The sequence below is a fragment of the Vanessa atalanta genome, chromosome W (assembly GCF_905147765.1).
Source record: "Vanessa atalanta chromosome W, ilVanAtal1.2, whole genome shotgun sequence".
Classification (NCBI taxonomy): domain Eukaryota; kingdom Metazoa; phylum Arthropoda; class Insecta; order Lepidoptera; family Nymphalidae; genus Vanessa; species Vanessa atalanta.
In genome coordinates this window covers 8,826,059-8,851,298 of record NC_061901.1, presented here as the reverse complement: position 1 = coordinate 8,851,298, position 25,240 = coordinate 8,826,059, and the positions used below count along the sequence as shown (strand labels likewise).

The following is a 25,240-nucleotide window of genomic DNA, read 5'->3' as shown; positions in this document are numbered from 1 at the left end:
ACGCCAGTCGTAGTTTAAATAAAGCTGAACGTAGGTATCCAACGATTGAGAAAGAGCTTTTGTTTTAAAGAGCGATTGTTTGGTCTGTTAAATATTTTAGACCGTATCTCTATGGGCGAAAGTTAATTATAGAAACGGATCATAGACCCTTAATATTTTTATACAATATGACAGATCCTTCCAGTAGATTTTTAAAATTTCGGCTAATACTTGAAGAGTATGATTTTAAGGTTACTTATGTGAAAGGGTGTGATAATGTAGCTGCAGATGCATTGTCACGCATAGAAATTAGTAGTGAAGAATTAAAGGCGATGAATGATCATATTTTGTCAGTACTTACAAGGGCACAAAAGAAGAAGCTTGATGAAAAACCTTGTAATTCTACATCGGTTTCTAATATTTCTACTGACGATTGGACTGATCACCCAAGAGTTGTAGAGATGTTAAAACTACCGAAGTATTACACGGAGTTGGTATTTGTGAATGGAGAAGAATGAAAAAAGTTTAAAAAATGCGTATCATTATAGCGTGGTGATTATGCATACTCGTTGTCAAATCGTACAATTTTTGTGAAACTGTTTACCCAATCCCAGTGTACACGAGCTGTCTCTGTGAGGAAAATGGAATCATTTTGTATCGATTTAAAAATAAATACGTTATATGTAATAAAGGATGAGAATAATTTTCAAATAATTAAAGAGCTAGCTCAGGTTATAAATAAAATGTGTATGTGGTCCGGACCCCGTTTATGCGTAATTAAAGGAGTTACAAAAATTATAGACGACGACACGAAAAGAGTTATATTAAACGATTATCATATCCTGCCCACTAGCGGACACGCAGGAATAAGACGTATGTTAAATAACATTCGTAAAAAATATTTTTGGCCAGGATAAGAGCATGATGTTAAGCTTTTTGTAAAAAAATGTAGTAAATGTCAACGTTATAAATATTTAAATACCATAAAAGAACCTATGACCATAACGGACTGTGGAAATTCAGCTTTTGATAAGATTTATTTAGATTTGGTAAGTCCATTGACAAGAGATAATAATTATAATTTTAACGCTCCAATGCGACCTCACCAAATATGTTGAGGCATATCCGATAGCAGGTAAGGATGCGCGCACAGTAGCTACAACTCTAGTAAATAATTATAAAAAAAAAAAAATTGTTTATTCCTGTAACTTATACCTAGATACAACAGATATAGCTAGGGAGCTCCTTTTAAGTAATGGAATTAACTTGTGTTAGGAGTCCCCGCTCTTCCACAAACGGAAACAAGTACATCGAGGTAAAAACAAGGAAAAAGTAACATTATTATACAAATTAAGAATCGTTTAAACAGGTAACATATAACTTCAACGTAGTTATATTCATATAACGCGCGTGTAGGGTTGTGAGTGAGTGAGTGAGTGTGTGTGTGTGTGTGTGTATGTATGTGTGTTGTACTATTAGTTGTACTATTAGTTTTTAAATAATTATCTAATTATTTCCATTAATTTTTCAGCTTCATAGTAATCCAATTTTTTTAACCAGTCTTTTAACGTTTATTTGCAATTATATGTGTTCATACCATAAATGTTCACTTTACGGTTTATTTTAGTGTATAGATAAGTAGCTTGTCTTCTAAATTGTTTTCTAGTAAAACTAGTTTTTGCAGGGGGAAATGCGCAGAGTAATTTAATATCCTTACGTCTTTTAGTTAATATTTTAGGGTCAAATTTAATGGACTTGTGTAATTTTATGATGGAGAGTAAGATATATAGTTTTCTCACTGACAGACGGTTTCCATATTCGTAAAGTTCGGTAGTTGGGAATCTGTAGGACTTAAAGTACATCATCTTTAAAAGAGATCTTTGCACTCTTTCCAGTTCCAAAAAATTTGTTTTTGAAGTCCCACTCCAAATCGGAATACAATAGGATAAGACTGATTGTGCCAAGGCCATATATACTTTATTTAACAACTCCTTATTAGCAACGTGTCGCAAGTTCTTAAAAACCCAGGTAAGTTTTCGCATTCTGTTAGACACTAAATTAAGTTGAGCATACCAGTTTAAAGTTTGATCGACCATAATACCAAGATACTTTGTTTTATCTACCTTAGATATAAGCGGACATTTACAAGGTAGAGAAAGTTGATAATCACATTTATGTATCCTGATACTGTAGTCATCATTTGGCTGCGTCGAATTGCGTATAGAAAAACATATATAGTTTGTTTTTGTTGTGTTTAGCGTAAGAAGATTATCATTTAGCCATTCCGAAACTTGAATTAGCCCTAAGTTTGCGTGTTTGTAAACATCCTCCCAAGTATTGCCACAGAAAACTATTGCAGTGTCATCGGCGTAAGAGAAGACCTGACTTGAATCAATTTCTAATTTACAGAGGTCATTTAGATATATAAGAAAGAGGGTTGGACCCAAAACACTCCCCAGCGGGACGCCATAGGTGACATTTGCATCCTCACTAATATGTTGCCCAATTTTTACGCACTGTACGCAATCATTTAAGTAAGATCTTAAAAGATTAAGTGGAGTACCACGAATTCCAATTTGTTCTAACTTGTGTACAAGAATAGGAATAGAGACTGTGTCGAATGCTTTTTTTAAATCCAGAAATACTGTTAAGCACTTTTTACCTTGGTCAAGTTTATTAACAATTAGATCTGTAACTGCGTTTTCTGTAGATAAATGTTTTCTGAATCCAAATTGTGTCTTAAAATATTAAACTTTTTTAGGTAATTTACAATACGTTTGTTTATAAGTTTTTCAAGAATCTTAGCAATAGATGGTAGGACAGAAATTGGTCTGTAGTTACTAACTTCACCTCTATTTCCACTCTTGTACACAGGTGTAATAATTGATTTCTTCAGTGCTATCGGGAAAACTCCAGTCTTAAAACACAGATTTGCTAATTGAGCGAGAAAGGGTAGCAGAAAACTCCTGCATAATTTTATAAAGCTTGTAGGGATCCCATCCCAGCCATTTGCACTCGTAGAATTTGATTGCATCAGAATGTGCTCTACTTCAAAAGGATCTGCATCAAGTAAGACAAAAGAAGACACACAAGTTGTCACTGGTGAAAATTTGTAGCGTAAAACTTTATCGGTCGATATGATTTTTTCTGCCAAATCTTTACCAATATTAGCAAAAAAATTGTTTACAAAATTTACAGAAAGTGTTGACGATGGTAGAATATCAAGTAAGTTAGTATTAGTAGTTTTACATTCTTTGAATTGTGTTATTTCATTGATTATAGGCCATAAAATTTTATTATTTTTACAAGATTTAGCTAATTTTTCTTTGTTATATTTACGTTTAACTTTTTTAATAAGAGAATTACAGAAATTTCTATATCTTCGATAAGTAATTTTTAATATTTCATTATTGGGATCTAATTTAAGTTTTCTTTGCATGTCATTTCTATTTTTAATATATCGTAGTATGCCCTGTGTTAGATAAGGTTTAATAGTTTGTTTGCTTCTAGAAATAGTAATAGTTGTAGTGTGCTCTGTAAGGGAGAAATATATTTTTTTAACCAAGAGATCCGTATAAACATTTGGATCAGTGTAGAGAAAAAGTTCTGCCAGATTCTGTTCTTGTAGTAATTTACAAGCGTTTTCGTAATCGACTATTTTTTTAGTTACTTGATTTTTGTTTGATTGGGTTACACTATCAGATAAATTAAGTGAAATCATAAGATGATCCGTTATAGATGTGTTTAGAACAGCAACAGTTGCTAAGGTTAACTTTTTGTTTATTTTTAACATAAAATGATCTAGACATGATTGATCCCTTGTAGGAAACGTGTGCCCGGGCAGGATACCATGCATTATTAATGATGTAAGATATTTTTATCGATTATTTCGCTCATAGATTTGTGCAGTTTCTTTAGCGATTATGTTTATATTAATGTCGCCCGTGATTATAATATTATGTCGTGATTTGATCGAATTCAAATGTGCTAGTAGCGAATTAATGAAGTCTTCTGCGTTTGTATTAGAGGGTGATCTATAGATGGCCAAAATTATGCTATTGTGTATCATTATTTCCAATCCAGACGCATGTACTAAGTTCATTTCCTTTACTTTCACTTTATGTTCATTTTTAATGTAAACCACGACACCATCATTTTGATTAAATAAAGTATTAGTGGAATAGACAGTGTAATTCGATAATAATGGAATATTTTTATTTGAATTTAAACGACATTCTGTGATCTGATAGTGATATGATAACGTCAATATTAATTTTAAATTGTGAAAAAGTTATTTCAAATAATCACTAAAATTGTTATATATGCTTCTTATATTCTGATGAATTATATTTAAACTCGATTTCTTAAAAATATTATTTTGTAAGTCTCCAATGGGACATTCAATGGACTTAGAGATTTCTGTATTATCTATGTCTTGTATAATTTGCAGAGACTTATCCATAATCATAGGTTAACTCAATATTACGTTGTAAATATATAAGGGATGCGTATTTACATTGGTACAACATTGCTTTATGAATTATTAAGTAATAAAGAAATAAAGGAACGTGAGTGTGTCAAGTGGTTTGCATGAGAGTTTTGTGTGAACGTTATATGATACAAGAAAAATATTTTATACTTAAATCTAATTTTACAAACAAAAAACAACAAAAACAAAATAACAAAAGTGACTAAATTGAAAGAGTAAAAACAATAGTTAGCAAAACAAGAAATGAGAAAATATAGTCAAGTTTTTGTGCATCAACTGATTGATCTGCGATTCATTATTAATACGAATAACAGGTGATGTCTCGTCCTTGCGCACATAAATTTTACCGAACGAAGTCCAACAGAACCTGTACTGTTTGGACGAGGAGAGATCTCTTGCCAAAAAGAACAGTCGAGCCGCTCTAGCCGTTAATTGTTCCGAAACGTAAATCGGGGTATTTTCTTCTGTCCAAGATCTTTGGCCCGCAGTTTTTCTTTATTTTTAATATTAAAGTTTTTACAAGCTTTTAGTATATCTGTTTTAATAATTGTTGAGCTTGTTTCAATAATTATTGGTGTATTTTTATTTTTATCCCTTTTTCCTTGAACCCGATAAATGTCTTTAATATCAGAGTTTTCAATTTTGCATTTGATGCTTTCTGTTAGGTTTATTACCATATCCATTAAGTCCTGCCTAGTCTCATTATTAATTTTATTTATTTATTTATTTATTTACTTATTTGGTAACCCAACAGTTTTTATACATAAGTTGATATATTGACTATTATATAACTTATAATTAAAACCAAAATAGGATTACACAGGTAACTTAAACAATTTTCGGAACATTTTTTATTTTGAGGCAAGTTTTCCTATTATTTCGCTGCATATCCTCGATCTTGTCGTCTAGTAAAGTAATACATTCCCGATCCTTTTTTGATTGTATCTCCAACAGATTTATTTCTTTATTTTAGTTCTGTAGATCCCCATTTTTTTGGGTTAAGAATTCCATGGTTTTTTCAATGTTGATATTTGTCTGTTTAATGTCTTTTAGCTATATATATGTTAATGGGAAGTTGAGAACAGATCTACCCGCATGATCGGTAGTGCGTGATCCAAGTAATTCGGCATGGTGGGCATTAAAATCGCCAAGAATTATGATCTCTGTGGATGGGATCTATTGCAGCACGGAATCTATAGCCATTTGGACGTATCCAACCAGTCGGTTGGTTTCGCATTACCGCTATGGGACCTATAAAGGCACGCGTAGATTCGCGGATTCGTCGTCGCAGTCTACACGCAGCCAGATAATCGATAGGTCCTGCCCTTCAAGGCTGCCGAGGTGTCGAGAGCAGATATCATCTCTGACGTAAACGCACACCCCAGCTCGTGTTACAAAGGAATGTTCCAATTTGTACACGGGGTAAGAGAGCAAAATCGTATCGGCAGGAGAGGATATCTGGGTCTCGGTAAGAAAGAGCAAGGCCGGCTTCGCCGTCTCAAGGTGAAAGTGAACGGCGTTCAAGTTGGAGTTAAGTCCCCTTATGTTGCAGAAGTCCACAGAAAGTATGATTTTATTGGACATTTTAGGTAGCATTGTAGAACTAGGCAGAAAAGAAAGCTTTCTTACTACAGGACTGAGGCCGTACATAAAAAACCTAGAACAAAAAAAATAAAAATGATACTGAGAAGTCCGAAATTGATTATATCTTTTATCTGGACGACAATGAAACTATAAAGTGTAACATTGGAGGAGTAATTGTTGATATGTTGATAGATTCGGGAAACAAATGTAATGTGATCACTGATAAAACATGGCAATATTTTAAAAACAATAGTGTACAAGCCTCTAACCAGATACGCAATCCTAAGAAGACACTCATCTCTTACGTCAGTGTAAGTGTAAATATGTGTAATAAGTATAAATCGTAATAATGGTATCAACTCTACCATTTATGTTATAAAAAATGGAACACGTGATTTATTAGGCAAGGAGTCTGCGATTTTATTACACGTGCTTCAAATTAATGCTCTAAGTAACCCTCCTTAAAATAAATCGTTCCCGAAATTCAGAGGAGTGATTGTTCACATCCCAATAGATCAATCCGTTAAACCAGTGGTCCAAACCTATAGAAGAATAGGTTCTCTTCCTTTAGAAGAGAACGTTGCTAAAAAATTAAAACAACTAAAGGATGCTGATATTATCAAAGAAGTAAATGAGCCGTCACCGTGGGTATCACCAATTATTTCTGTACTTAAAAAGGTCAAAAAGAGGTACGTATTTGCGTCGATAAGAGGAGGGCCAACCAAGCAATTATAAAGGAAAACCATTCCCTTCCAACAATGAATGAACTACTTCCTCATTTCCGCAATGCTAAAGTATTTAACTTTAGCTCTCTTGACATAAAACATGTCTTTCATCAATTAGAAAATCATAAAGATTGTCGCCATATTACTACATTTAGCACTAGCAAAGGACTGTTTAGATACAAAAGATTAATGTTTGGAATTTCTTGTGCTCCAGAATTGTTTCAAAAATTTTAGATAAGATTTTATTAGGTTATGAAGGAACCTTCAATGTTATAGATAATATTATAGTTTACGGGTCCACAGAAAAATAACACGACGAAAGGTTAAATAAGGTATTACATGTATTAAAAGAAAATGACGTACTACTGAATGAAATGAAATGCAAAAGAAACTTTCAGGTAGTGGAGTCAGACCACTAGATAAACTTAACTGCAATAAAAAATAGTAGAACTCCCAATACCATAGAAGAAATTTAGTTTTTAGGATTGGTTAATTACGTTAGTAAATGGATTCCAGATTTCGCTACCCTTACTGAACCTTTGCGCGAAATGTTACGGCTAGCCCTAGATGAGTCAGCAAATATACAAAAAAATGGACAACTAGGCAGGACAATGCATTTGAAGCTCTAAAGAAAAGCTTATCTAATATTAGATCCTTTGATTCTTATGATAGAACCCAAGTTATTGCCGATGCCTCTCCTGTGGGTTTAGGTGCAGTATTGGTGCAGATTGGCGAAGATGGTCTGCGTATGATCGCTTATGCTCTTACAGACTGGGAAAAAAGAATTGTCAAACCGAAAAGGACGCGTTAGCACTAGTTTGGGCTGTTGAACATTATTTAAAAAATACCTGTTCGGCAAAGATTTTGAACTAATAAGTGATCACAAACCATTGGAAACCATATTTGGAAGAACATCTAAACCATGCGCAAGAATAGAACGATGGGTTCTTAGGTTACAAGTTTATAAGTATAAAGTCATTTATCGTCCTGGCAAATCAAACATATCTGAGACCATTTCGAGACTTGGCAAAAGTTCCCCATCAGAACCATTCGACTCCGAAAATTATATAAACTATGTTGTAAATTATAGTAGACCTAATGCAGTACCATTAAATGAAATTAAAGAGTTCTCTGCTAAAGATGGGGAAATTTTGAAAGTCATTAAAGGCGTCTATTATGACGAATGGCACGATTCCATTAATAATTTTAAATTAATACAAAATGAACTATGTTTTAACATCAAAACATCATGGTGACATCTTTCTCCGAGGTTCAAGAATAGTTATTCCTCAAAATTTGCGTCAACCCCCACTAGAAGCAGCAAAGTAAAGGATATCCAGGTATAGTAGCAATGAAGGCTCATCTTAGAATAAAGGTTTGGTGGCCAAGAATTGATAAAGATACTGACCTATTAGTAAAACTTTGTCGAGGCTGTACTCTGGTGTCTAATGCTAATGGGTTAACGTAGCGATGGACGTTGTAGGGCCCCTCCCTAGTCGCGATTACCTTTTGATATTTGTTGATTATTATAGTAAATATACGGAAATTAAAATAATGCGTAATATTACTTCCCTTGATACAGTAAAGGTCTTAAAATAATCTTTCTCCAGATTAGGTTACCCGACGACTTTAACATGTGATAATGGAAATAAGTTTACTAGTGAAGTTTTCCAGAACTATTGTAAATAATGTGGTATCGACGTAAATAATACAATACCCTATTGGCCTCAAATGAATGGGAAAGTGGAGAGACAAAACCGAAATGTTTTAAAACGTTTAAAAATTAGTTAAGCAGAAAAGCAGGACTGGAATGTCTCTTTAGTTATTTAAATGATTTTCGTGGACTGTAGTTGATATAAATCTTAGTAATAATAATGTAGTACATAATAACGAATTAAATTGAATTATTCATGATTGACTTGCAATATATTGTTTACATGTTATTTTGTATTTAAAATAATTAAGAACAAGATGTAATATTATAATTTAATTGTAATTAAAAAAAAATCGAAAATAAATAAGGGATGTAGTGTATGCACAACCCGATCACTCGCTTAGTGATCGCTCGCTCACGGGTCGTGACCGCGTGCATACGTGCTCGTGTTGCGTGTACATTATTATTACATACGTAATTACAAAAATAAAAACGTGTTCTATTAATACAAGTAGACAGCAAACATTACAGTATCTACGAATAATCCAGATCAGTGCGTGAACATATTTATAGCTCTGTTACAAGCCATTATTTTGAAAAATACTCTCACTAGAAGACTTTCACGAACATGAAAAAACCCTGGATCACCATAGGTTTTCTGAAATGTATAAGAACGAGGGTAAATAGAAGGTAAGGGAAATGTATAAGAATGCACTACAAATTAAAGAAAGAAGTCAATAATGAGACTCTAAGAATAACATACAAACGTTACAGAAATATTTGTAATTAAATTTCAAAAAATGTAAACGGGACTACGAAAGAAACGAAATTAAATCCGCTGGAAATAATAATAAAAAAATATGGAATGTAATAAAAAATATTAATCACTTAAATAAAACGTTATTGTGACCCCACTGACCTACTTATTTAATAAATATTTAGTCGGAGGTGTATTCCCCAATTCTCTAAAAAAATCCCTCTTTAAACTACTTGAAAAAATTATAAATAATAGGCTTCTAAAATATTTGGAAAATAAACGATTGGAGGGATGCCGTCGGGTCCACTCGACTTATGAATGTCCAAGGAAAAAAGTGCTTTACTAACTGCACTTTGCCGGAATTCAACCTCCGGCATCGTGGTATCACATCGCGGGATTGTTGGTGGTGAATTTCCTTAGTCATCCAGAGTCGAATTCGACGCGAAGAGAGAGCCTAAAAGATCAGCTTTCTCCTTCGCTGTATGGGCCAATGACTCACCGTCCTTGTGCAGAGATGGAAAGGAAGGCTGACAGAAATTCCCAAGAACAGCCTTAGCGAGAGACCAGAACGCACGTGTTCCTGAAGGGAGACGCACCAGTCTCTCTTCGCCTTAGCAATCACGTTTTTGAAAGACCTAGAGGCAAAGTTATATTCCTTTCTGAATGCGCTGGTCTTTACATCACAAGACGCCGATGCGTTAGCCCAGTCTTGGTAGCGTTCCCATTTTCGACGTGAAGCCGTTTTGCAGAAACGAACAAACCAGGGCTGGGTCTTGCCACCGATGGGGACCGCAGAATACGGAATGAACAATTCCATGCCCTGAAGTACCACATCGGCGACAGAGTCAGGGGGTTCGACGATAATCTGGTAGCCATCCGGATGGGAAGTCAGCAGAAGGTCCAACAGGGAAGGCGTATGATCCCATTCTGGTATTCGCGTTGGCGAGGTGACCAGTTGTGTCAAATCATATGCTAAAGCGAAGTCAAGAACAGATTTACCCGCATGATCGGTATTGCGCGATCCAAGCCATTCGGCATGGTGGGCATTAAAATCGCCAAGAATTACGATCTCTGCGGATGGGATCTGCTGCAGCACGGAATCTGTAGCCATTTGGACGTGCTCAACCAGTCGGTCGGTTTCGGCATTACCGCTATGGAACCTATAAAGGCACGCGTAGATTCGCTGATGGTCGTCGCAGTCTACACGCAGCCAGATAATCGATAGGTCCTGTCCTTCAAGGCTGTCGAGGCGTCGAGAGCAGATATCATCTCTGACGTAAACGCACACCCCAGCTCGTGGTACAAAGGAATGTTCCAATTTGTACCCAGGGTAAGAGAGAAAAGTCGTATCGGCAGGAGAGGATATCTGGGTCTCGGTAAGAAAGAGTAAGGCCTCCGGTACTCTTACATACCAGACGAAACGCGGTAGCATAGCTACCATTTTACGCCGGATTTAAGTGAAAGAGTGCTACTTCCCCGGCCTGGCCCATTCGGCTGCAACCCAAAGGTATGCAGTGTGGCACTACCACTTCAATTCTTCACTTCAATTCGACTTCAAGCACCCTCACTCTAAATCCAAATAAAACAAACTCAATATATAAACTTTTTTATACACAATATCATAAAATTATACATCAATAAGTGGCTCATTCCTGTAACCAAGAAAATGACATTAAATGTATCTGTCCCATTATTAACAGAACAGATCAAACTAAATACTTAGGTATAACAATCGATAAAAGCCTCATTTTTAAAGAGTATTTAATACAATTGAGTCAAAAAATTAGAAAACTCAGATATATTCTTAAAAAATTTAAGAAATATCGCTGACGGGACGCTCATCAAGACTGTTTATATATCATTATGCCAATCTTTAATAGCATATCGCATATCTGTATGGGGTGGTTCCAGTAAAACACTAATATTTGAGGTATTTTCTACCTCAATTGTTAGTAACTCATATCTAATTATAATAATTATTAAAAACTCAAAGAATGTTGCTTAAAGTAGCTGTCTCTAGGCCTCGCTTATTGCCAACTGTAATTTATATAAGGAGGCAAATGCTTTGTCTGTCAGAAAACTTTAAATACAAAATATGATTCTAATAAAACATTAATTGTTAAATACATCTTTGTAGTTGACTCAAGAAGATCTAATGTATATACAAAACATTGGGATTATCCCTAAAATATAGGTGTGAGAGATTGGCCATAAGATTACTTCTAAACTTCTCAATACGATTTGTGGTCAAATAAAAAAACATATTTTTTTCAGAATTGCTTATTTTTTTAACATGGAAATTAAATAAAGCTTCTTGTCCACAAGGATCTAAATTTAGTTTATTAATAATAGTTTTATTTTGTGGAATATGGGTTGCGAATATGTTATCTATGCAGGTTGCTGTGGAATCTGTTATTCTAGTTGGTTTTAAGAACAAATATATCAGATTATATTAACTTAACAAAGATCTGAATCTAATACTCGTGGTTGAATTATGTAGTAAAATTATATTAAAATCTCCACAAACAATAATTTCTTTATTAGATTCAGATAATTCCGATAAAACATTTTCTACGCAAACAACAATAACACGCTCAAGCTCTGCACAAGATATTTCTATAGTTTGCTCAATAGAAAGGCTCACAATATCCGCACCAGGTTTACAATTTTATAATTATTTAATTTCCTTTTTTTATTGGCTTCTATGTTGACTATTTTGTCATATTTATAGTTGTGATTGGTGCCAGAGACTACCTCTATTGTCTTAAAATTTAATTTAAATTTCTTGGAACATGTTCCAAAATACATGGTCTTATATTATTATTATACTGCTCAATAGAAGCAGTTGTCTGGTCAACCAAACATTTGGTTGATTTTTTTTCTTGTGTGGTCACCATCGCCCATAGACAATGGCGTTGTAACAAAATATTAACCATTCCTTACATCACCAATGCGCTACCAGCCTTGGGAACCAAGATGTTACGTACCTTGTGCTTGTAGTTACTCTGACTCAGTCACCCTTCAAACCGGAACACTACAGTACTGAGTACTGCTGTTTGGCGGTAGAATATGTGATGAGTGGTAACTACCCATACGGGCTTGCACAAGCCCTACCACCAAGTAAATTGATTGAACTTGTAATAATAAAATATGATAGCAAACTAGCTATCTGTCTCTTATAAAAAATTGATAGGTGACACCTACCACATGTCAATAAACATGAATTATTGTTAATTATGTTATTAATGTCAATTAATTTTTTTTTTTATGGTATAGGAGGCAAACGAGCAGAAGGCTCACCTGATGGAAAGCGACTACCACCGCCCATGGACATCTGCAACACCAGGGGGTTTACAGGTGCGTTGCCGGCCTTTAAATATTTATTACATACATTTTTTTTTTTACATACATATATCATTTTTTGTAACATAATAATTATTTGTCATGATATTTAACATATTATTTCATTTAAATCTAATTGAATTTTCTTGTGGCACTTCTTTAATGTAAGGAAATGTGAACATTAATATTATTTCCACATTTAAATTTAATAATTTTGAATAATAATTTTTCAAGATTTTTTGTTACCATTTCCTCTTCTCCCAACTAATATAATAATTAGTATAGTAGAAGGACACTACTATTCACAGTACTATTCAAAATACCATTCATTATATGGGAATAACTTGCACCCGAATTATGTTAGGACTATAAGAAAAAGTATTTTAAAAAAAATATTTATTTAATTTACAAAATATCGTTTGTTAACATGTAGTTCTGAGACAAAAGTGATTTATTAGTTAATAAAATTATACAGAATGAAAACCCTGCGTTAGCATTTCGATTATATGATAAATCTACAACTAAGCTATTTCACGTCGCTGGTGTTCTGGTAACGCCTCCCCTCTCAAGATGGAAGCGCAACTTGCAGCTTCCTCAGCGTCCTCGCTGTCTTCCTCGCTAGCACCAGGGTTTGGCTTTGTCCGTTTGCTCTTGATCAATTTTAATATCTTTCTCGAGTTTATCACGAAGCCGATGATGTAGAGGATTATTGTAGTCCAACTCGGGGTAGCCATGATGAGGGGCAGATTAACTTCATCTGGCTCTTTCACCTCTCTAGCCTGGTTGATGAGGTCACGAAGGCTGTCTAGTGATATATCTTCAAGTTGCAATGTGTAGTCAACTGGGGATTTATATAGTCAAAGTCAAAGTCAAAAATCTTTATTCAATATAGAAGTGTTTACACTTGCTTATTGATTGTCAAAAATCTACCACCGGTTCGGAATTTAGCACCTCGGACCTGAGAAGAACCGGCGAAAGAAACTCAGCGGGATATATATATATTTTTTTTTAACCATTTTCCATGTACAATGATAATTATATTTTAGTTATTTGAAACAGCCTGGAGGCGATCATTTCATTCCCAAGGTGTGCAGTCAACTAAAAAGTCATTAGTGTTGTAATATCCTTTAGCACACATACGCTCTTTAACGACTCTTTTGAATTTTATAATTGAATAATTTTGAACATTTTCTGGGATCCTGTTGTAAAAACGTATACATTGCCCCAAAAAAGAGTTACTAACCCTGTGTAATCGGGTACTTGGAGCAACAAGTTTATTCTTGTTCCTAGTGTTGATAGAATGTACGTCACAATTTCTGGGAAAATCATTTATGTTTTTGCGTACATACATAACATTATCAAAAACAAATTGAGAAGCGACAGTCATTATTTTAATTTCTTTAAATTTACCTCTTAACGAATCTTTTGGGCCCAGGTTATAAATTGCACGAATAGCCTTCTGCAGTACAAAAATAGTATTAATGTCAGCTGCATTACCCCAGAGTATGCCATATATGGCCATATGCCATACGACATTCTACTGTGGAAATAACTGTAGTACACAAGGCGAGCCGTATCCACATCAGTCAAAAGTCTAATTTTTTTTACCGCATAGGCTGCAGAGCTGAGTCTATTCGCCAATTTATTTATATGGGGGCCCCATTGGAGCTTAGAGTCTATTGTCATACCAAGGAACTCTGTTGATTCTAAAACATCTAATGCTTCCCCGTTTAAACGTACACTCGTTTTGACACATCTTAAATTGGGAGTAGTATTTAACATTAAATTATTAACACTAAACCAATTTACTATTTCAGAGAGAGTATTGTTCACATCGTCATATATTGAAAGACGTCTTTTTATTTTAAAAATTAAAGAAGTATCATCAGCAAACAATACTATCTCGAGTTTATCACCTAGGAGATGTGGCAGGTCATTTATATAAACAAGGAAGAGAAATGGTCCAAGAATTGATCCTTGAGGGACCCCCACAGTAACTGGAGACCCGGGAGATCTCTTTCCATTTAGATAAACCCTCTGAATCCGATTGCTCAAATACGAAATCAGAAGACTGAGTGCAGTGTCCCTAATTCCATAATGAGGTAGCTTCCTGGCCAATGTTTCGTGTTGCACACAATCAAAGGCCTTAGATAAATCACAAAATATCCCTAAGGCATCCTGTGACTCCTCCCAGGCCCTGTAAATAATTTTAACGAGCTCAACACCAGCGTCAGTTGTCGAGCGACCCCTTGTAAATCCAAATTGTTTCTTGTGTAGCAACTTGTTATTGTTAAAATGTACTAGCATTTGATTTAGTAATAACTTTTCAAAGATCTTGCTAAGAGTTGGTAGTACAGAGATGGGCCTATAGTTGTTGGGGTCTGATGTACTACCTGACTTAAATATTGGTAATACTCTACTATGTTTCATGAGGTCAAGAAACACGCCACTAAGGACACATTTATTAAATATAGTGACAAGGTAGGGTGCGATTACATCAATTATTGAATTGACTACCTTGACAGAGATCCCCCACAGATCGGCCGTTTTCTTAATATCTAGTGATCTGAAGGAACTTATTACATCACTTACACTTACTGTATTAAATTTAAAGCTAATATTACATTCTTCCACATGTTTTTTTTAATAATGATTCAGCAACGGTAGGAGAGGAATTTAATGAGTTAGTTGTCGAAAATGGAATGTCAGCAAAAAATTTTTCAAAAACAGTTGCAACATCCCGATCTGAGGAAAATAAATTGTTGTCAATAGATAAGCTAAAGTCGGAGATGTTATTTTTGACTCTTCCAGTTTCACAATTAATCCATGTCATTTTAATTTTATCAGGTGCCTCACTATTTTTTTTTTTTATATGCAATGATTTAGCTGTATACATACACGTTTGAATAGTTTAGAGTAGGCACTAACATAACTGACAAATGAAAAAGACCGGTTGTATGATCTTTCACTATAAAGTTCATACAACCTCTGCCTACTCTTGTGAATTCCGACAGTTGCCCAATCATTAAATTTAAGAAAATTCCTAGAATAGACTATCTTGGAAGTAAATATGGCATTAAATTCTGTTTTAATTAATTTAAAAAATTGTTATAAAGCTCATTAGAATTATCATTTAATTGTAAATATGACAGCTTTGCCATGATATTACTTCTGAACTTCTCAATTCGATACAAATTGATTGGAACAAATGTCTGTTTTAAATCCTTAGCATTATTATTTATTTGCGAATTAAATGAAGCCAACTGTCCACAATGATCAGAACTTAACATATTTATAATACATTTATGATTAGGTACGCAGTTGGTAAATATGTTGCCAATACATGTTGCAGTGGATTCAGTGATTCTAGTTGGCTCTAAGAATAAGTTAATGAGGTTATATGAATATAATAATGATCTGAATCTAATACTTGTGCTACAGTTTTCTAATAAATTTATGTTGAAGTCACCACAAATAAAAATATATTTACTTGATCCAGATAATTTCAATAATGCACTTTCCAATATTTTCTCAAATGCTTCATATAACCCGCTAGGAGGTCTGTATACGCATACAACAATGACATGCTCAAGCTCCGCACAGGCTATTTCAATAGTCTGCTCAATAGAAAGGCTCACAACATCCTTACGTTCTTTAAATTTTAGATTTTTGTTAATAAGTGTTAATGAGCCACCACGTATAGCTTTTTTTCTACTGAACATACTAGCCATCTGGTGATCACTGAAGTTAAACATAAACTGATAATTTACAACCCAATGTTCTGTTATACATAAAATATCAATGGCATTACTGTTTATGAATAACTCAATTTCTAAATATTTTCCTGTCATTCCTTGAATGTTTTGGTGCACTAGGTTTACAAGTTTACTATTATTATTGTTTTGATTTTTTCTAATTTTAAAATTTAGGAATTTATCCAAGGTTAAATTACTATAAGTAAATTAATATTAGTATTAATAATACTTGAGCCAGAGACTACCTCTTTTGTCTTAAAATTCAATTTAAATTACTTTTATCAGTGTTAATATAAATTAAATTGTTATTTTTATTATGCATATGATCCTTGGTAACATTAGGCATAAAATAATTATTGATATTGTAAGCAATTAGGTTACCAATTTGTCTTCTCGATTTTATTGGTAGGTACATAGTATCCTCTGTCAACTTAAATCTATATATGAATTTATTAATGTCAAATAACATAAAATCATTGCTACAATGTCGGATCAAATTGTATAAAGATACATTTAAGTCATAAATATGTAAATTCTGTGCATCTGTCAAGGTATGTGAATATGGAAATGTACTAATTATAAATTTGCATTTCTTTTGATTTTGAATTTCACATAATAATTTTATATCCTTAATTAGATTATTTTTGTTCAGAGACAAGCTGTCTCCATGCATTAATACAACTATATTATAGGAATCCAGATGCATAGAACTTATCTTATTTATTTGGTACTGATAGGTTGCCCCGGGTGAGACACTACTATAACATTTTTAACATTTTTATTTATATTTATTTCTAACCGCAGTTTATTGTGGTTGTGGAACCCTGGTGAACATTGACTCAACTTGAGAGGTCGTTGAAGTGGCAATGGTATAATTTCATTAATATTAAACGTCCTTTGGTGAACATGAAGCGTTGTATTCATTATTTTGATTTGGCATCCTTCGGAAATAGTTATAATTTTGGGTTCCTTTATTTTTTTCGTACTGAGTACTTCCATGGCATATAGTCCTTATGAGCTCTTCCTCTGATGGAATAACCATCCAGCTGTTGTCCTTGATCTTTTGAATTTTTCCCCTTCTTAAAACCATCTTAGCTCGTGTGCGGCTCGCCGGTTCGTGTTGCATGTTCAGGGCGATGATGCAGTCTTCACTTTTCCTTGAAGATACTTCATCAAGTTGTCTGCATAGGAATGAAGACTCGGAGATGCGACGACATCCACCATCGAGGTAAGCGTACCCTTCACTTCCAAGTGCAAGGTATTTGGATTTAAGAATTATGGTAAAGTTTTGTTTGTCAGGAATGGAATAGAGGTGAATAAGGTCATACATCTCGAGGTCAACCGAAGGGATTTCTAATATAAATTTTATTGTATGCATTGTTTTATAGGCTTTAACTACCACAGACTTTTGTATGTTATCTATTGTAGCTATTAATGTTTCCGAAATTGGATTAAAAATATAACTTTGTTTAATATTTAACAATTCATTTATAAAATTTTGTGCATTTATTATACTTGGATGCATGACACCCACTCTGGTAAATGTAACTGCGTTTTCTAATACCGTAAGCTTATTTAAAATTAATTGCAAACTAAAACTTAGCTAACGTAACGTACGTAAATATCTAGAAAATATAATTGATTAATATACTAAATTAGAGCTAGTAGACACATTATTAACTAATGAAGCTAGCTTATTTTGATTTTTATTTATCTTGTCAAATTCTGCCGTAAACTTATAGGATTTTCCGCCAAAACAATTGTTTTCTGCTGCGTATTTTAATGTTACTAACAACATTCTGTATATGTTTTACAAGTGGTAGTCCCACACTGCATACCTTCGGGTTGCAGCCGAATGGGCCGGCACGCCCGGGGAAGTACCACTCTCTCACTTAAAACCGGCGTAAAGTGGTAGCTATGCTACCGCGTTTCGTCTGGTATGTGAGAGAACCGGAGGCCCAATCACCCATCCCCCAATCATGATGGTTGTGCAGAATCTGGTTACATTACCCCAGGAGGGTACCATCAGCGACTGCGATGGAGAATCCCTCTCTGGGCATCCATGCTCAGGACGTACACCACCTGAGCAGGGAAGCCCAGGCTGCCCTCCGAATTCTGGGGGGGGCAATTTTGCGCTCGTTACTGTTCGTTGCAAGCGGAGCAGGAATCATAAGGCAACCTCTACCACCCTCACTGTGGACTTCTGCAACATAAGGGGACTCGACTCGAACTTGAACGCCGTCCACTTTCACCTTGAGATGGCGAAGCCTGCATATCAATGACTTGTTGCAAATCAGGAACATTCACTGCTATGCAGACGACAGTATCGTTGACACCTCATACACCGGCCGTGCTAATATTTCTCGGGAAAACGTCGAAGAAAACCGGAACAAACTTGTGTCTGAAATCGAGTCTTCGTTAAACGAAGTCTCGAACTGGTGCCGGCTAAACCTAGTCCACTTCAACCCCAAAAAGACGCAAGTTTGCGCGTTAACCGCCAAAAAAATACCATTCGTCGTATCTCCACGATTCGAGAACATTCCGTTAGCCGCCACAGCTAGTATCGGAATACTTGGCGTTGATGTTTCGAACCTCGTTCAGTTCCGCGGTCAATTGGAAGGCAAAGCCAAATTGGCATCAAAAAAGCTCGGTGTGCTCAGCAAGGCAAGACAGTATTTCACGTCGGCCCATCGTCTAAGACTATACAAGGCGCAAATTCGGCCTCACATGGAATACTGCTCTCACCTCTGGGCGGGTGCTCCCCAGTACCAGCTCCTTCCATTTGACCGTATCCAACGTAGAGCGGCTCGAATTATCGATGATCAAGCCCTTTCCGATCTGCTTGATCCTTTGGCTTTGCGTAGAGATGTTGGATCGCTCTGCATCTTCTACAGAATTTATCACGGGGAATGTTCCGAGGAATTGTTTGGATTAATAAAACATTTGCGTTACTTGGCAAGTGACTTATAAATTTTTATTTTAAATTTCATACGTGACTTAGTCTAGTTGTTTTTTATGAAATGTATTAAATAATAAAATAAATGTAAAGGTCAAAGGCTACGGAAAACTGGAACAAATAAAAGTGTAATAGTGAAGTGATAAAAACAACAGAAACAGTTCTTTCTTATTCTTTTTTTCTATCATAATTCAAGTTATTGTCACTACCTATTTACTAAAACAGAAAAGTGAAAAGAAAGAAGGAAATTGTGCAGTAAAAACAATAAATTTACTTTGTTTATAATAGAAGTATATAAGTCGTCGGTATATCATGATTACGATTTTTATGGCTACCTGATTACTCTGTTTCGAAGAATTATAAGAATTTCAATAACTAACATAATTAGAATATTCGAGTCATATGAGAATTGGTGTAATGGAATCACTATAAGAATTAAGTTAATGAATGCGTCGAGTGTTGAGAGTTCTAATCCACGGTGAACGTAATAAGTTCTGTTTTTTTTTTTTTTTTAACTTTAAACAATAATTTATATATATTAATTATAAATGGAAAACGTAACAATTAGAAAACTTCGAAACAATTATGATTCTGATTCTGATATATCATATACGTCTTCTTCTCCTCAAGAATCCTTTGTCCACTCATCTAGATTAAGACTTCGAAAAATTTGGCAAAATCGGAGATGGACGAGTATCTCTTAGATGATCTTAAACAACAAGTAGAAGACTTAAAAGGGGAACTTCAAAATATAAAGGCTGAAAACAGCAAACTGAAACTAACGCACAATCGTATAAATCTCCATTGCAATTAGCCAAGATACAATGTAATCAAGCAAATAGGTTCTTTTCAACACCACGGCACAGATATGTAATAAATCAAATACCGAGATCTTCTTGCTATTATCCTATTACAAATAATAAAAGTTATGTCAGCATGCCAAAAAGACTTTTTCAAACGCCATTAGCAGAATCAATATGCAACCAAAGACTTACTGAAAATAATAACAAAGAGTTGGATCTAGCAAAGATTGTGTCAAACATGAATGTGGAAAATAAAGTATGTACTTTTCCCAACGAGATATTGGAGGCGCACTCAACTTGCAAAAAATCTAACATTTCTAACAAGAACAATAACAAAGAAAAGAATAAGGCTAAACTTATAATTCTCGGTGATGAACAAGTGCAAGGATTTTCAACAAAATTGAGAAATTATCGAAGCCAAATAGAAAACGATATCTATACCATATCATCTTGGGTAAAACCATATGCGACCTGTGAACAGGTCCTCAGTAGTTGCGATAATATATTGCAAAATTTGTGTAATGAGGATATTATTGTATTAGCAGTTGGTTCAAATGACAAAAATTCTTACATTGTCTTTTCAGAGTTATGTCATGCATTACACAAATTAAAAAAATATCACGTTTTTGTATTAAATGTAAATCGCAATCCACACTTAAATGAAAATTTGTTAAATAATAATATAAAGTTAATTGTGCAAAATTTTATGAATTGTAAATTTATTGAATCTCCTAGTTACAATAAACAAAAATTATATAATTTCGAAGATTTTATGTCATGGCTCTGTTTTAAAATAAGTGTGGAAATTGATTACATTCATTACAGGAATTTTTTCGTTTCTAAACACAATAGCTTAACTATTCTGCATCAAAATATAGCTGGTGCCTTACACAAACAAGATTTTCTTGAAATTGCATTAGGTGAGCTTGAAAATAAAATAGGTGCTATAGATATTATATGCTTGACCGAAACATTCTTAAAGAAAGGACATGAGTCAAATTTTAGAATTAAAAACTATAAATTAGCAAATTATTTTTCGCGACCTAATGTAAAAAGAGGAGGTTCTTGTATATTATTAAAAATAATCTTGAATTCTTCCCAATTTACGTCCCTAATATTATATATGAATTTGAATCATGTGCCATAGAATTATCATAATATAATCTTATAGTAATTTGTATATATAGAACGCCAGGATCAAATGTTAATATGTTTTTTCGAGAATTGAAGTTAATTATAAACAAATACAGTAGGAATTTAAAAAAACAGATAGTTATTTGTGGAGATTGGAATATTGACATTATGAAAAAGACAAAATTGTCGAATCAATTAATATCAATACTAAACAATCACAATTTTAAAAACCATATAGCTAAACCGACAAGAAAAGAAGCATGTCTTGATTTAATAATAAGTAATTTAGAAAGCAATGTTGACTCAAATCTTCACTATTTAGCTTTATCTGACCACGAAACTGCTCAAGTTATTAAGTTTGAAGTAAAAATAAAGAATGAAATAAAACATGATTATAAATTTTGGTTTGAAGAAAGAAGAGATTATGGAAAGGAAGATATAAAAAAATTTTTAGATGCAATGTCAGCTTTATCTTTCAATAAAATTTATAACGAAAATGATGCAGAAAGGGCATTTAATATTTTTTATGACACTATAATTCTTTTTTATAATTTATGTTTCCCCAAAATATACGTAAAAATTTCAAACAAAAAATATCATAATAAATGGCTTACCAGTAGTCTTCGACGTTGTTGCGTTAAGAAGCGTTTTTTGTATCTTAAATATATTTCGTGTAAGAGCAATAAAAGAAATAATAAGAAAAACTATCGGAAATACTCAACAATTTTAAAAAAATGTATTCAAAATGCACAACGTATAGACAATAATCGAAATATAAGTAAAGCTAAAAATAAGTGTAAATCAGCATGGCAAATCATCAAAAATAATTTCAAACACGATAATAAATGTAAAACAATACAGAAAATAAAGTATAATAATAAAGAATATACAAATCCGAAACAAATTTGCGAACATTTCAATAGATTTTTCTTAAACATCGAAAATTCCTTAGCACCTGAAAGAGCATACTGTTACAATATCCCCTCTAATCCTAAAAGTTTGTTTTTAACCCCACCAAATAATATAGATATTTATAAAATTATTTTATCTCTAAAAAATACGAATGCTACAGGATATGATGAAATAAATACAAAAATTTTAAAATATAGTGCTAGTATTATCGCCTTTCCCATTTGTCATATAATAAATTTATCGTTGCAACAAGGACACTTTCCAAATCAACTCAAATACTCTTTAGTGAAGCCTCTTTTCAAAAAAGGAGATGCCACAGAAATGAATAATTATAGACCTATCACATTGATTCCAATTATATCTAAAATATTCGAAAAAATCATGTATGATAAAATTTACAATTTTATTGTTTCCAGTAAATTATTAAAATCCGAACAATATGGCTTTAGAAGAAATAATTCTACAACAAATGCGTGCTTTTCTCTAGTATTACTGAATGCATAAATGCGGGTACCATCCCGGTGGCCCTATTTCTTGACATGAGTAAAGCCTTCGATCACGAAAACCATAAAATTTTACTAGATAAACTATATTTTTACGGCATTAGAGGAAATGCAAATAAATGGTTGGAATCATATTTAAAAGATAGGAAACAGTGTGTTGTACTAGATAGTATAGTTAATAAATATAAAATAACTCATAGATCTGATTACACTAATAAGAATATTGGAGTGCCTCAAGGTAGCATATTGGGACCCTTACTATTTATTTTGTATATAAATGATCTTCCTGATCATATAAAGCATGAATGTATTCTCTTTGCTGATGACACGGCTATTCTAATTAAATGTCAAAATCATACGAATTTAAAAGAAAAACTAAAATCAGCTCTAGTAAAAGTAATTCATTGGCTTAAAGCAAATAATTTAAAAATCAATTTAAACAAAACAAATTTTATAACATTTCAAACTTATAGAAGTAAATTACAGGCCATTAAAATTAATTTTGACAAAACTGATATATCAGAAGCTAATAATACAAAGTTTTTGGGCATAATAATAGATAAATATTGTAACTGGAAGAATCATTTTGAAAATTTATGTACCAAGATTGATAAATTTATATATGCATTGAGGCGTATAAGCCAAATAGTTTCTGTTACAGCTGCAATTACAGCTTACCATGAATATGTTGAATCTTTGCTAAGATATGGTATTGTAATATGGGGTAATTCTGTAGACTTGCATGTTGCATTTAAGACACAAAAAAAATGTATAAGAACTATTTATAATATTCATTTCACCGAGAGCTGTAAACCCATATTTAAAAGTCTAAATATATTACCCGTTCCTTGCCTATACATATATGAAATTAGTATATTTGTTCATAAAAATATTTATTTGTTTAAACGAAATTGTGATGTAATAAATACGCGTAGCAGATTTAAGGAAAAACTGTACGTTCCAGCTCAACGATTAGCTTTGTATCACAACAATGTATATTGCATGGCCATACGCATTTACAACCACCTAGAAATTGTAAAGAATTATCTCTAAATTTATTTAAGAATTTTTGTTTTAAATTACTGATAGATAAACTGTATTATAGTATAAATGAATTTTTTGACGACAAATTTTAAATTATAAATAATATTGTAATTTTATTTGAATTAATTGACAAATAACTATTTATTTATAATGATGTGATTGAAAATTATTTATTTAAATTGTAAAACTATAAACTTTATATTTGTAATTGTAGTAAATTCATTAATAGTATTATTATTTTCTTCAAAAATATTTGCACGCCAAATCGGCAGAATATGTTGGACCACTCTAAATGTATGAAATACCTTTGTTAACCCATATTCGAGCAAATAAACTATTATTATTATTATTAATCCCGGCTGCTGAATTTCACCTTCGGACATCTCGTCAAAATTCCAAATATCACCCGCATCACCTAGATGTCCGAAAATCCACAACAGCGCGATTTTTAAGACATTTTCTGCCTCGCACAACCAATCTGTGGAACCAGCTTTCGTCGGCGGTTTTTACCCGAACCGATACGACTTGGGAACCTTTAAGAAAAGAGCGTACTCATTCCTGAAAGGCCGGCAACGCACCTGCAAGCCCCCCGGTGTTGCAGATGTCCATGGGCGGTGGTAGTCACTTTCCATCAGGTGAGCCTCCTGCTCGTTTGCCACCTATGCCATAAAAAAAAAAACGAAGTCTCGAACTGGGGCCGGCTAAACCTAGTCCATTTCAACCCCAAAAAGACGCAAGTTTGTGCGTTAACCGCTAAAAAAACACCATTCGTCGTATCTCCACGATTCGAGAACATTCCGTTAGCCGCCACATCTAGTATCGGAATACTTGCTGTGGCATTGATGTTTCGAGCCTCGTTCAGTTCCGCGGTCAACTGGAAGGCAAAGCCAAATTGGCATCAAAAAAGCTTGGTGTGCTCAGCAAAGCAAGACAGTATTTCACGTCGGCCCATCGCCTAAGACTATACAAGGCGCAAATTCGGCCGCACATGGAGTACTGCTCTCACCTCTGGGCGGGTGCTCCCCAGTACCAGCTCCATCCATTTGACCGTATCCAACGTAGAGCAGCTCGAATTATCGACGATCAAGCCCTTTCTGATCTGCTCGATCCTTTGGCTTTGCGTAGAGATGTTGGATCACTCTGCATCTTCTACCGAATTTTCCACGGGGAGTGTTCCGAGGAATTGTTTGGATTAATCCCGGCAGCTGAATTTCACCTTCGGACATCTCGTCAAAATTCTAAATTTCACCCGCACCACTTAGATGTCCGTAAATCCACAACAGCGCGATTTTTAAGGCATTTTCTGCCTCGCACAGCCGCTCTGTGGAACCAGCTTTCGACGGCGGTTTTTCACATGACCTTGTGACAATACTGCAACAATCGCAACTTCTGATGCATCTGTCGTTAGTATAAATGGTTCATCAAAATTTGGGTATTGCAATAAGGGTGCATTTGTTAATATTTGCTTGCATCGATTAAACGCATCAATGAATTCGGGTGAATGAATAACTATATGATTTTTCTTGAGACATATAGTCATAGTTTTCGTCAGTTTTGCAAAATCTTTGATAAATTTTCGGTAATATCCTACCAAACCTAAAAA

At 33.9% G+C, this 25,240-nt stretch overlaps 1 pseudogene; it reads right to left on the bottom strand.

The window, feature by feature from the left end:
* Window positions 1-13,061: 13,061 nt before the first annotated feature.
* LOC125075657 lies at window positions 13,062-18,083 on the bottom strand (annotated as a pseudogene).
* Window positions 18,084-25,240: the final 7,157 nt, after the last annotated feature.